We start from the raw sequence: 15,294 nt of genomic DNA, 5'->3' as shown, positions 1-15,294 counted from the left end.
AACACTGTGCATTGTATCGTATTTGCCATTTATATGCTATTTTTGCTGAATATTAGTCCCAGAATAGGGACCATGGTTCATGTGGTTAATAAATACTCTTTCATTAAAGCTCATTTCATTACAATTCTAAATCTACCCATGTCTTGGAACTGGCTTCCAAGTTCCTTGGAAATGACAAATGGCAAGTCAAATGAGCTGGTTGGGGGCAACCCAATCCAATCCTCTGGCACTGCTGGCAGTAATACTGATATTATGAGATTTGACTGAAAAGTGAGAGAAGTGTCCATTTTCCTCTCAACAGAGGACAAATGATATTAATGACAGCTGTCAGGCTGGCCCTTAGCAGCCAGGGCAGACACTCTAGATTGTGTCCCCCTCCACCCCCTCCGCCCCGCCACATGCACAGAACTTACACAGAAGCCCTTTAAAGCCCCTTTCTGCGTGGGCAGTTCAGGGCAGATTGGGTGACTGTGCCTGTACGGTCAAGACCCCAAATAGAAAGGGGGGAAAAGATTGAGTGAACACACAAAGCAACCCACTCAGAGGTCAATGCTAAAGACAAGCCCTCCTTTCAGCCAGAAAGAAAAATATGAGCCTGGTCCACTTTTTTCAATACGACCATGTGAACCAAAGTACTCGGAACGGATTCATTCAACGGGTCACTGTGTAATGATGGGCAATATTAAAAACTGCTAGAACTGCCCTTTGATTTCAATTTCAGGTTTCAGCTGCAGCAATGAAGAATGTGACAAGGTGATGGCACAGGCCTCAGTAAGCAGATATACTGAATTTCTATTCAGCTTTGTGAAGTCATGTACAGTAGGAAATGAAACCCTTAAACCCATATTGTACAGTATACTGTATACTAGGGTCCCACAGGGCTCTATACTTCGGAGTCTTTATTTCCCTCTACACAAAATCTCTTTGCCATAAATCTACTTGCCATCTACAAGCTCACAACACGTCGCAACATGACGCGTTGTAGGCATTGTAGATCTGCTATTTTTGCCGAAGGTTCACCCTAGATTAGGGATGATATAGGTTAATTAAGAACCACAAACAATGCAACGGAATACCGTGCCACAGAGCTTCTCTTGGTTATGTCTACAAAATGCAATCACATCCTTAGTTCATTCCATCGCAGTGGATGAAAGCAGGTTGGGTTTTTAGCCCAGGGATCTTATTAGCAGAGCCTCCCTGGTGGTTGAACTGTCAGGGAATAAGGAGGAGAGAGGGAGTCTCTTCCTCTCCAGAGCTATGCTGCAGTGCCATGAGCATCCTCTGCTGGTAAAGCAACACTTCAAACAGCCCAGGCCTCTAATGAAACCCACCAGTGGCACAGTACACTAATTAACCCATTTTTGGCGGGAACCCCTTTTGGTGTTTTAAACATTATGTTATAATTTAGCTATTGAAAAATAGCAGATCTACAAGCTCATAGCGCGCCACCGAGTGGCGCGCTATGAACTTGTAGGTCTGCTATTTTTGAAAAATCGTTAAAATGTGCCTCAAATCTTTCAGAAAATTGTCATGATTTAGAAAAGTTTTTTTTTCAAATTTCGAGGTCAGGCCTAAATGGGTTAATACACAACCTGCATGAATAACCCATATGCGTATTGCGTATGCTCAATGTTCAATCTGGAAGAAAAAAATAATAATGATATCTCACATTCTATATAGAGCTGAGGCTGAGAGAAAAAACACATGCTTGTGGGAATAATGGGTTGAATATCGATCAATATCATGCTGTATGCAGATGATGGTGGACAAAACATTGTGTATTGTTTGCACGGCTGTGCAAATGAAGGCTACATTTGTGGAGGCTGGGGAAATAACCCATTCTGAGCGGGAACCCCTTTTGGTGTTTTAAACATTATTATGTTATAATTTAGCTATTGAAAAATAGCAGATCTACAAGCTCATAGCGCGCCACCGAGTGGCGCGCTATGAGCTTGTTGATCTGCTATTTTTGAAAAATCGTGAAAATATTTATTTCAGAAAACTGGAGGATTTAGAAGATTTTTTTTAAATTTCGAGTTCAGGCCTAAATAGGATAAAGCCTGACATTATGTATGAGCCTTTCATTCTGAGTGCGCTAAAAGAGTAAATAATGTCACCAGTGGGACTGCAACCCCTCATCACTGTTGTGAGGTGAAACCCTCACGATTCTAATGTTGTGAATTTTCATCAACTGGAAAAAGGACAGCAACATATTTTATGGAGTAAATTATAACATCCGCAGGGGTTTTGAAAGCCTCTGCATGAACGCCATTATGTAATAGAAAGAGGTACACTGCTGGTCAATCAAAAAACTACCCATAATTCCCGCTGAATTGTTATTTGGAGATAGTAGTGCTTTCTCCACATTTTAGCATCCACAATTGCCCTGTAGTTGACTTACATTTTAGGGGGGAAAATAGATAAATACAATTATATATTTATATAATTTATGAATCGGTATTTTTAATAGTTTTTATATTCATATTGACATATCTATTTTCTTTCTGTCTGTGTGTCTATCAATCCATTTATTTATTTATTTATATATTATTGGCTGAAATTCTTAGGGACCATATTTGTTACACATGGGGTAATGCTAGTCCTCCCTCTCTGAGTGTACAGTCCCGTAAATTTGGCTGACGCAAAATGGTGATTGTGCGTTCTCTCTCTGGACACTTAAACCAAGAAACAAAACACACCATTTCTCCCATGGATAATGAACCTTTACCATTTATACCATGTCATGCACACCCACTCTTTATTTTCTGTTCTTTGTGTCATTTTATATCGGTTATATAATTTAATATTTTATTATATCCTTCTTTTGATTTGTTATATTTTATGTGGATTTTATTCACATTCTGTACAGCATTTTCAACTGTGTGTGTTTTTTTTTAATGTGCTTTCTAAGTCTAATTAACAAACACCATTAACCACTTTTAACCTTGTGTCACTACATTAGAGGCATTTCTTTATAGGCAGACAACAGCAGATCTACATGCACACCAAACATACATGGATCATCATTTATATAGCATAGCACCCACCTTCATTCAAAGAGCTTTACAGAGTGTGCATTAAATCCATCCATTCACACACTGACTCATCAGGAGTCACGTGTTTTTAGTCACCCGGGAACCTTCTGATTTCCAAGTGGTTGCTGTACCACCTGAACCGTGGGCTGCCCCATTTGTCTGCAACAACTGCCTTTTTATATGTCGCACAAAAATAGTGAAAGTATCTCATCATCTACAAGCTCCCAACAAGTCAGGGTGAAGCTATTTTTTTTTTTTACTATTTTGAAACGATTTTGAAACTAAAAGTGATTAAGACTGTTTGTGGTTGTTGTTTTTTTGTCTTTTTCTTTTGTCTGCCCACTCTTTCTTCTTTTTCTCCTCCGAAATGTACACTCTGAAGCGATATTGCCCTTTGCCCCTGTTAAGTGTTGACTTGATGCCATAAAGAAAGCAAGGATGTTACAGAGACACTGGAGATGGAGTCACTTGGAGGGGGGAGGGAGGGAAGAGGGGTGAAAAAGAAATCCTGGGAACTGCATTGCATGCACTGCATTTCTATGTATACATAGAAATGCTGTTATTGTACTGCTTTTTCCAAATAAAATAAATATTGTAAAAAAAAAAGACTGTTTGTGGGTTTTACAAATATTGAACCAATCGAAAAGTAGTAACAAGAGCTTGTGGCTAAATAATAACTACATTGGATCCATTGGAAGACAGGTTATTTTTTTAAGGTTTCCAGCCAACAGCGACGATATACTCTGAACTGACAGCGAGAAGGGGAATGGTGTGGCGGGCCCGTGCTGCAGGCACATCATGTACTGTACTGCATTTAATCCCAGGACCCCTGGCAGGGGATCTGCTCGCTGGATGGAGCCTGGCTGGGCCTTATGAAAAACCACCACCATCACCACAATAATAACTCATTGTCCAGGGCATCCTGAGCAGTGGAAGTAATCTTTCAATCTAACCCGTGAGGAAATACAGATATTTTTGTGAAAGCACATGAGGGGATTAGGCAGGGTTTTCGTACCTCCTGGGGGTACTGGGCCTGTGTCATGCTGCGAGCGCGCACACACGTAGCACCAGGGGCCCCATGGAAGCCCGTTAAGGATGGAGAGGATTTGGGCCCGTAGCAGCATTATTTTGATAAGACCCAAACAAAGCCATCAGCATGGGACCGGCGTAGGGGGTACAGTGGTTGATTCAGTCTCCGCTATACTGTATTTTTCTCTCTCTCCCTCTCCATTTACACAGTCTAACAAGGGAGCAGATTAATCTGAAATTCACGGGGAAAACAGATAATGAACAATGTCAAGGACAACAGAATATGTTTCCAAACTGAATTTGCATACTTTTCTATACTAATCCCATACTACTGTATGTGATACTGCAATATGCATCCTTTTGACCACTTTCAATTTCATAGGGAAATGTGCGGATCTGCAAGCGTATGTGTTACAGCTCAAACACATTTTTGGTAAATGTCTTGGCAATTTTTTTTACATTATTGGAAATTTGGGGGAATAAAAAAAGAAAGGAAACAACATTTTTGAATATTTCCACCAATATTGTCATGCCCAATAGACTGATGCCATGTTCTAAAAAAAAAAGGGGGAAAAGAATCCTACTCCTCCCAAGAGGCCACACAGGCCATAGTTATTAGTTTGCACAACTCACACACACACACACACACACACACACACACACACACACACACACACACACACACACACACACACACACACACACATTAACCCTCTCTTTGGCTCTCTCCCTTCACAGTTAATTTCTATTTCCTAATGAAAAATAAATTGAGTTCCTCCCCAACACTTTCATAACATTTGCCTGGCAGAATGAATGGGCCGCTTTATGAGAGAGGACACACTGTTGTTAATGATTTTATAAGCAGGGAGTCCACCTGACATCCTGTTTTCTATTACTAAGCTTTATTCAATTTGCGGAGCGCCCAGCAGGTGACCTAACCTATAAAAGGGCGTTCCAAATGGAATTATCAGGTCTCCTTGAAATTTTATAAATTCAGAATTGGCCTCGCACCGGGGGCCTCGTATGACAAACTAATGGTTTCACCTTTAGCTTTGCATAAATCAAGCGAGCCAAAGGTTGGAACACGTCATGCCAAGGCATAGCAGTGCTGTTTTAAAACATCTAAACGAGCAGTGATGTTGGGAAGTGTGAATGGCAGGTGCATGAAGTCATCGTTTGTTGTTTGCTTTGTGGATTGTGTGTGTGCGTGCGCACGTAACTGCGCATGTACATGTAAGTGTGTCTATGTGTAAAATAATAACATACTGGTTGTTAACATTTTGTGTATTATTATACAATTATATTACTATACTACTAATATTAAATAAATATAAAAATTGTTTGGCAAGTTATTATTTGGCAAGTTGGATCTAAAACGTCTATACATTTATATCGATGTTTATATTTCACAAAGCTGTAAAGCCTGGCAATGTAACGTGCAATATATCCACCGTCACATGCTGAAACCAGCAGACCTACAAGCTCACAAACACATCACAGCGCGCGCGACAAATTGTGGCGCTCTTGTAGGTCTGCCATTTTCGGCGCGCGACACCGCCGTACGACTAGATCGAAATCAGGCCCAAAAGCCGCACGGAACCTTTTGTTCATTTTCCCGTCGGAACAGACGCAGCCGGCTTCCGCCGCCACTCAGTTCCAGTCGGTGACCTAACAAGAGGTTGACAGCGAGGGGACAAAGAGAGAGCCAATCAGTAACACTTGTTGCACCTGAGAACATGGAAATGTGCGGGAGAGCGCTCCGTTTGAGAATAATGGGAAAACATTGTCATGTAAAGATGTGTGGAATATGGATAAGATCACTCAGCTGTGATAAATCTCACGCAGGACAAACGCTTTTTATGAGGCAGTGAAGCGTACTAGGAAATTCATTTGTAAATTGCACACAGGTCTTTTTTCCTTTTTGTTTTATTTTTTTGCTACAGATTTGAGTTGCCACAGTGCAATGGCTGCTTTTTCCACATGGCTGGCACTTCGTATTTAAACATAATTAAATATTTGTCAATATTGTAATCCGGTCTGACCTAAATCACTCTATTTTACTTTTACACTAATTTTCCCCAGTTTAATAATATTGTGCCTATATTATACTTACAGTATGTATGTAAGTATGTATTAGGTTTTATATATACATTTTAGGTTATATATAACCTTTATTTGGGTGAAATACACACCGACTTAGTAAAACTGAGGCAAGAAGTGTTTTTAAACATTCAGAAAATTAGGTAAAGTCCTGTGCAATCACCAGACATTGTCAAACACAGTTCCAAGGACCATCAAGCAAAGAAGTGCAAGATAAATCAAATTAATTATTATTTATTTACTCCACATGAACTCTGGGCCACCTTTAAAATAACTTGAGCATTGAGAATTGAGCATTTTATTCTGGTCTTGTGAGCTGGTCAGTTGCACAAGACATGGACCAGTTAAAGATGCACTTCTAAAATAAGCCAGACCAAAGATGGTTGAACCAATTCCTCTCCCAAAACATTCCATCATAATCACACACAGGAACTCTGATCATACGTTTTAACAATGCTGACACCTGTCTCAGGTGTGCTACTAATTAAAGCCAGTCCTACTCTGTCCCTGGAAATGTGACAAACAGAAGCTACACTAACCTCAGGCAGCTCAGTCGAGTCTACCAAATGGAAATGGGCAAGAAGATACAGTATGAAGCCTGTCACCATCCATTATCTTCATAGTTATTATTCTAGAACAACTCTTTTGATTCATCGAATAATCAAGAGACATACTTAGATAGATAGATAGATAGATAGATAGATAGATAGATAGATAGATAGATAGATAGATAGATAGATAGAAAGAAACAAATGCAATGTGATCTTGTAGATGAGCTATTTTGTGAGCTTGTAGATCGGCTATTTTCACTATTTTTGAAAATTAATCAAGTTCAAAGTCAAAGTTATATGATTTGTCACACACGTTACCGCAGTGAAATTTGTTCTCCGCATTTGACCCATCTCTTGGAGCGGTGAGCTGCAGCCAAGGAGCGGTGAGCTGCAGCCGTTCCGCGCTCGGTAAGCATTTGATTAGTTGATTTGACCCCCCAATCCAACCCATTGATGCTGAGTGCCAAGCAGGGAGGCATTGGGTCCCATTTGTCTTTGGTATGACCTCCCAGTTTCAGGGCAGACACTCTAAAATTGTCGCACCCCTCGCATTGGATCCCATTCATTTGGGTTGGTTGATGATATTATGCTTGCATCGTTCCTCAGCTACACAAACGATGCAAATATTATGACATCTTATGTGGAATTGTGTACAATATAACAAGACAAAGGGCTTTTGGGAGAACGGGTGAGGTAGATCAAAGCACAGTCAACGGCGTGGCGGGTGGGGAATGGCGACAGACCTTTGGCATTTTCAGGACAGGACAATTGATAGGAAGTTGAGTAACATAGCACAGTCGCAAGATGTGTACATGTGATTCAGTGCATGGCCAATCGATGACCACCTTTCATTACCAGATTAGCCAGATGAACCCAGCATACCTATTCGTGGTAGAACCTTTGCCAAAAAATAGCCGATCTACAAGTTGTAGCATGTAGATCAGCCATTTTCTGCAGAGAGATTTGGTGCAGAGAAAAAAAGTAGAGGGACTAATAGACCCCAGGGGACCCACCGATCAATAAATAGGGTTTTTAAGTGGTTAAGAAAAGCGTGCTGCACTCTTGTGCATTGGCTTATACTGGTAATGTACATGTTGGTTAGAATGCATAAACATGTACCAAAATATTTTTTACCAGCTTGAGGAATTCATATCAAAGTGAAACTGACAAGTGTATATAAAGTAAACTCCGCCGGCTAAATTGACGGAAATAGTGTGCATTGCTACTGTATATGCCGGAGATCCTCATTTTCTCTACAATTGTCGTGTGCTGCTGATTTTCAAACGATACACTCCCTACAGCACCTCTCCTCTCACATCACGGCGAGTCCCCAAATACCACACAGTGCACAGTTGCACACACACGCAGTCAAGGAAATATATATGCTACTGTACCACGCCTTGTCAGTTTGCCCAGATCCGCTGCGTGCCTCACACCAACGGCCTGCCCCAAAATACGGCCCTGATATGAGAGTCTAAAAGCCCTGTTAGCGGACCCTAGAGGCCGTGCTGCTGCTTACCCCAACCAGACCAAAGTGGTTTTGAACCGATCGACATCCTCTCAGCAGAGGGGCTACAAATGGAACATTTATAATTGTTTTAGTGTCAGAATTGTGGGAGTATACTGTATGCCAGTGTGGTTTTCAAACAGAAAATATTGTGTTTTTTGGGGTTCAAATGTTTCAAAATGTTGTTTTAAAGAGATTTTTTAAAGAGATTTTGAAAATAGGATATCGGTATCTACAAGCACACAACGTGTTGCATCACAATGCATTGTGAGCTTGTAGATCAGTATATAAAAAAATAAAAAAAAGCTTAAGTACATAGGTTTATAGTGGTTAAACTGATTTTGATGCTTGCTATGAACTAATTTTGCTGGGGCAACCACTGCTGTATGCTATATATTCACAGAATGGTTAACACACATTCTAAAGAATACCACAAGCTTTAAAGTGAAATGAAGGTAACACAAAGCTACAAGTTAACAAGCGGATGTTTTATCCTGATGAGTGGCGCTACAGGTAAAGTCATGGTGAGATGTTGTTTGGGAACTTGTTTGTTGGAGAGGTGAACAGACCCACACTGCCATTCTTAGAGTCTTTACTTATAGGTAGATAAGATAGCGTAATAGCTAGATAGACAGACACACGGCCGGATGGCAGTAACAGATAGATGACAGTTATGACTGAGTTACAGTAGCCTACAAATAGTCAAACCAAAGTAAAAATACTTTAATGGCAGTTGCCTTAGCCGGCCTCTAAAGAGGCCAAGAGCAAAAAAAAGTGTCAAAGCAATAAAGTCACGTGAGTCATGAGCGTGAGCAAGAGTCATTCATCTAGCCTTGCTGTGAGGCCAAAAGTACAGTATAACAATATAGAATATATCTTTGTTTAATGTGGCTGCATTATATGATTTCATGGTCCATTCACACCATATTATGTAATTACTTCTGCATGCTTTAGTATAATAACCTTGCTCTGTTGAGCACATTAATGAATTGGCTCAATCTCTGCTTAGTCAGTGTCTTAATATAACCACAGGGTGGCAATATATGGACGGACGACAATCACTTTCACAGGATGGCAATGTATAAACGACACTCACTTTCTCAGTATCCTGTCAAAAGGACATGTGTCTATTGTATGTTTCCACTGACATGCATTCAATGTCAATATACTGGGAAACTAATTCAAATAATGGGGCATAAGACAACATATCATAGCAACCTGGTTTCTAATAAGGTAGAACTAACAGTGTATCTTCACTTCACTGAATATTAAATTGTGAAAATTGCCAATCTACAAACTCACAGCACGTGAATTGACGCGTTTTGAGCTTGTAGATCAGAGTTTTTCAAATCTCGCCCCTCACTACTATACCCCATAGGCTATTGCAATAAATAAAACTCATACTAACACTTAAAGTAATAAACTAATCAAAAAAATGGGGGTCTGTCCTAACATCTCATCGATTGACAAATCATCTACTAGGGCTGCAACTATCTATTATTTCCTTAGCAATTATTCTATTGATAATTTTTTGATTAATCAAAAGCAGTGTTTGTTATATAACAATTGATGAACCATTAAGCTCTATTTTATATTATATTGATACAAAAATAATTAGAGTAAGAATAATAACTGAGATGGAGGGATTGCGTCGACTCACTGGCCTTGGAATGCCTCGGGATCCCCCAGGAGGAAGTTACTAATGTTCTGGAGAGGGAAATCTGGAGCTCTCTGGTGGAGCTGTTGCCCCCGACTACGGATAAGCGGTTGAAGATTGTAACATTGTAACACCACTATCACCTACAGATGCTAACTTTGGTGGCATTGGGTCTCCCAGTCCCCATGTCTCACGTTGCCAAACTGTTGCCTTTTGCAATTTTCAAATGCTTCCATCATTACAGTCAGGAGCAACGGAAGCTCTATCATGAGTAAGCGATAAAGCGGAAGTGAAGCCTCCTCCCCACTTCCATTTCATCTTTAGGTCACGCAAATTTATCCTAATATAAATAGAAATCACCTAAGCATATATGGCTTGCTGCTTAGCAGAAATGGAAATTTAAAAAAAAATATTTTAAAATATATTTTCGTAAACGGAAATGGCAGCTTCCTTACTATGATTTTGGGAGGTGTAGTTCCAGACTATACAGTTGGAGGCCATCGATATTGTCCTTTTCTTTTTGCTGAGGTTTGCGTGATCTGCGCAAAAGGACAGTTAACCCATTTTGGGCGGGAACCCCTTTTGGTGTTTTAAACATTATGTTATAATTTAGCTATTGAAAAATAGCAGATCTACAAGCTCCTAGCGCGCCACCGAGTGGCGCGCTACGAGCTTGTAGGTCTGCTATTTTTGAAAAATCGTGAAAATATTTATTTCAGAAAACTGGAGGATTTAGAAGGATTTTTTTTAAATTTTGAGGTCAGGCCTAAATGGGTCAAATGATAAGGGACAATATCGGTGGCACCCAACTGTATATAGCATTCGGAGATTGTGGGATAGTTGTCTGGCTACGCGAGACTAGGTCTCCCCTGAAGAATGTACAGGAACAGTCCATCACGGACACAGACAAGAGGATAACCTTGGATGGGAAAAGCCTTAATGATGGGGGTGAATTTCACAGAACGATCCGGCTTTGATACCGCGACATAAAACATGGCCGCTGCGTCATCATGCACTTCCACGCTACAAAGTGAAGCGTGGCCCCGAGCTGCGCTCCCATTGTGTGGATGTGACAGGAAGTGGGCCCTGCCCTGACTCCTGAGCGCTGTTAACAGGTCATGAAACGACTGGCCGGCTCTTTTCACAGCATGGGTGAGAGCCTGCAGGGGGACAGAGCAGGACGTGGGTGGTGAAGACAGACTTATAGCCAGCATACATCATATGGGTCGTGCTGGAATTGACCAGCATGTGATGTATCACTCAACAGACTGCCCGGGTCGGCAGATGTGGGCCTATATTATGCAGTGGTGTAAAGTAACTAAGTACATTTACTCAAGCACTGTACTTAAGTACACTTTTGAGGATTTTTTTTCTCTCCAATACTTCCAATTTTTAATACATCTCAGAGACAAATGTTGTATTTTTACTCCACTACAATTATTTGAAAACTTTAGTTGGTTACTTTGTATATTTTGATTATCATTAGAAAACATAACCACTTGCCAGTTGCGCCTTGTTCCCCCTGGCTCTACACACCACTTCAGCCCTGTTTAAACATTGGCTATTTGAAAATCTATATCTATATCTATCTTGATATTCTATTTTGAGCTTGTAGATCTGCTATTTTCAAACGATGTTTATACTTTATTTTCAAACTTGTGAAATGGGAGATTCTGCATACTATTAGTTTTGGTACTTTAAGTAGCCTATAATTTGATGCCAATACGTACATTTTGAATACCAGACTTTTACCACTTCACTGAAAATATGTAGTTTTATTTATTTATTTAGTCTGCTACCATACATCCATTAGCGGTGGTGAAAGAAGAACATATATAAAAGTAAAAGGCCTGTATTTTTTTTTAAATACTTGAGGAATTTACTTGAGAAATGTGTAATTACTCAAGTAAAGTACAACTATCTCAAAATTTGAATTAAGCACAATACTTGAGTAAATGTACTTAGTTACTTTCCCCCACCGGTGAAGACAAACTTATAGCCAGCAGGAATTATACTGTACATCATGTGTCCTGCTGGAATTGACGAGCATGTAAAGTATCACTCAACGGACTGCCCGGGTCAGGGTTCTGTAATATCTACAATGCAGTAGTGAGCAGTGATTTGGGGTCCCACTGAGAGGATGGCAACCACCACCCTCTAGCGTTCACATTTAACCTCAAAGTCCGTCCTTTTATGGATATCTGCTCCGTTTCTGAGTGTCTATCCATCCATGCCCAAAAATTGCATCTATGTGACATGTCACACATGTTATAGACACGTACTGTACGTGTTTTCTTGTCAGCAACCATACATTCACAGCTTTATTTTTATTCTTTAAGCTTTTTTGCCTTTATTGATGGTACTAGTGGAGATTGACAGTAAACGGGGAGTCATGGAGTGACACGGAGCAAAGGTCTGTAGGACTCGAGATTCGCATGCGAGCCTACTGTTGCCACCCTCTAGTTTCTTTTCTCCCTGAAATGACGTGACTGGGTTAGAATTCATTCAATATTATTTTAAAAATGTACAAATAAAAGAACAAAGAAAAACTGTTATAAAGTAGCGATTTATAAGTGTGGAACTAGAAAATACTGCCTAGACATTACCTATGCACGTGTCACTAAGACACTAACCTTTGGTGTGCATCGGCCTTCTTTTAATAATATGACTAACAAACAAATTTCTAGCAAAGTATCCCTTGCATGGTATTAATAAACTTGAATACATTGTCCGCAAACACTGACTGGTTGGTTGGGGGAAAAGTAAAAAAGCATTTTTTAGAGTGGAAGACAGCCGTTCATGTGCATAAATATAATTGTAACTGCTGAAGATCACAGGAATGACAGGCGTGTATTTCTGTTTTAGGGTGACTTCTCCCCCTTTGAGTTAGGAGCAGGGGGTTGTGTGTCGCAGCCAGTGTCAAAGAAAGATGGGTGGCACTATTTTGGGTATATAATGATGTTGCAGCATCCCCCCCCAGTTATATGCCAGCTGGCTCATCTGAACCTGAGCGCTGTGCTTGCTTTGTCTGTTAAATCCAGAGCTTTGCACTGAAATATTTAAGAAGTTCATGAGACAATTGCTGCCATCTGTGCCCCGCTGTTCAGCCCTCTCGTTATGGCTCAACATAAGGCCAGCATCTAAAGCAGAAATGTGTGAGGTGTCAAAATAGTTTTCTGCCGTGTGCTACACACCACAAATCTCAATATCCAGCTGAATAGTATAAACATCACCTTCAGTTTAGCTCGCGCACAAGCCCATGCAAAACTGCTGCTGCACAGACTGCCGAAATTTCCATATCCCATGCGGGAGCATAGGAAACGAGGAAACATTTACACAAGACTGCTTCGACATAGTTGAGACCTCTTTTGCCTAGGCGTTTTTTTTTTTTTTACAGTGTCATTGTGTAGCAAGCAAGGCTCCTGTAAGAGCTTTAAGAATTCCTCAATAAATTTCTGATTTCCTGAGTCCAAGAAGCATTGGAGGAAGGGTGCAATCAGCCACAGGTTTGTTCTAGACAACATCTCTTCCTTCCTCGCTGTAGCAGAGTGTCAAAGCGAGACATTCAGATGTGTCGCTTGCTTTTCCACCACCAAACACTTTCCCAGGACAGCCACTTTTCTCTGAGCCATAAACACTGAATGCCTTGCCTAAGCAATTCAATCTGCCTCCACAGATTGTGATACAGACAACAAAGACCGTATCTTCCAAGTGGAACCATTCATCGATGAATGTGTTTGTGTGTGCCAGACACAGTGGGACACGGCATGAATAGACCTCTGTCACACCTGAATACTTACTTCTCTTTTATGACTCTTTCTACTTCTTGAATTCCTCTATTTGCCAACTGCCTTGACCAATTCAATTCAATCTCAAAAGCAACAATTCTGGGGTGCAGAAACTGCAGATAGTGTTAAAAAATGTTTTACGTGAATATCAATCATTGAGAATATCAAGTAGCATTCTGGGTGTAAGAGGTTATTTAACTGGCAGTAAACAAACACCTCAATTCAAGAACTTGTGAAAATGTTATTGTATGTTGCTAATGCTATGTACTGTACAAGTTCGTAGTTATTTGTTCATGAATACAGGCAAATGATCCAGCAATTAAGCTTTTGGTGGGTGTTGGATTGAAGTGACAATTAACATTCTCATGATTCACAAGCAATACAAATGTGATGAGGAAAATGTCTGCAGTCTGCACAGTGGCAAAGTACCACTGTTGAAATTCAGTGAATTCACAACCCAGAATACAGTTCATTTAAATACAATGATTGCGAATGAAGTGAGCAATAACTATAGAAGCTGGCCAAAACTGTCTGTCTGTCTGTGTGTCTGTGTGTCACGCTGTATCACCACCCGCCCGCCACCAGAGGGCAACTGAAATTGGAACGATACAGAGAAGAGATTGGAACGATACAGAGGTCTCTCTGTGTGTGTGTGTGTGTGTGTGTGTGTGTGTGTGTGTGTGTGTGTGTGTGTGTGTCAGACTGCCACAACAGCTTTGTTCGCTTCCCACGTTTACGCGTCTTACTTGTAATATCACATTACATAGACTTCTCTCTGTGTGTGTGTGTGTGTGTGTGTGTGTGTGTGTGTGTGTGTGTGTGTGTGTGTGTGTGTGTGTGTGTGTGTGTGTGTGTGTGTGTGTGTGTGTGTGTGTGTGTCAGACTGCCACAACAGCTTTGTTCGCTTCCCGCGTTTACGCGTCTTACTTGTAATATCACATTACATAGACTTAGTAATAGATTTTAGTCTAATTTAATTGAACTGGGATTATACTTGAAAGTAGACTGTATTAAACCAGCAGTAGAAGTTAGGATGAAAGAACGGGCCTGAAAAAACGGCCTTTAGAAGACTACTGCCTTCTAAATTGCTGGTTCATTGTTCTTATCACATCGTTTGGTTGTGTTGGTGAGTCAGTTTTCCACCATGAGTGTTGCTACGGTGCCTCCCCCCCACGCTCATTTCCTCCACAGAGAACTCATTTTTACATACTGTAGCTGGTATCAAAGGACCAAAAATAAAACCCGGCCGTAGCCATGTTGTTATACAGCTTATCTTCAAAGACACACAGTATGGACCCACAGCACAAAGGGCCATATCCTAAGGTTTACATTGCTGTTTTTTTATACATCGATCTATTACTACAGTCATGCTGAGAGAAATACACTACCTTTGGGGCATTGTGCTGGCATAGCATGTGAACAATATTTCAACAGCTTTGAAACATTTGCACATGATCTATTCATGGTTGTACTGTAGTTAGTATATTATTGGTTGTGATGCGATGTGAAGAATTCAGTTAGGACACAGCATGTAGCATGAAGAGGTGAAATATAGCTATTATAATGGCGATCTACACACTCATAAAGTGCAGCGTTTTCTTGTCAAGTACAATAAAGTATATAGGGA

Source organism: Electrona antarctica (assembly GCF_951216825.1).
Source record: "Electrona antarctica genome assembly, chromosome: 7".
NCBI classification, from domain to species: Eukaryota; Metazoa; Chordata; class Actinopteri; order Myctophiformes; family Myctophidae; genus Electrona; species Electrona antarctica.
This window is presented reverse-complemented; position numbering follows the sequence as displayed.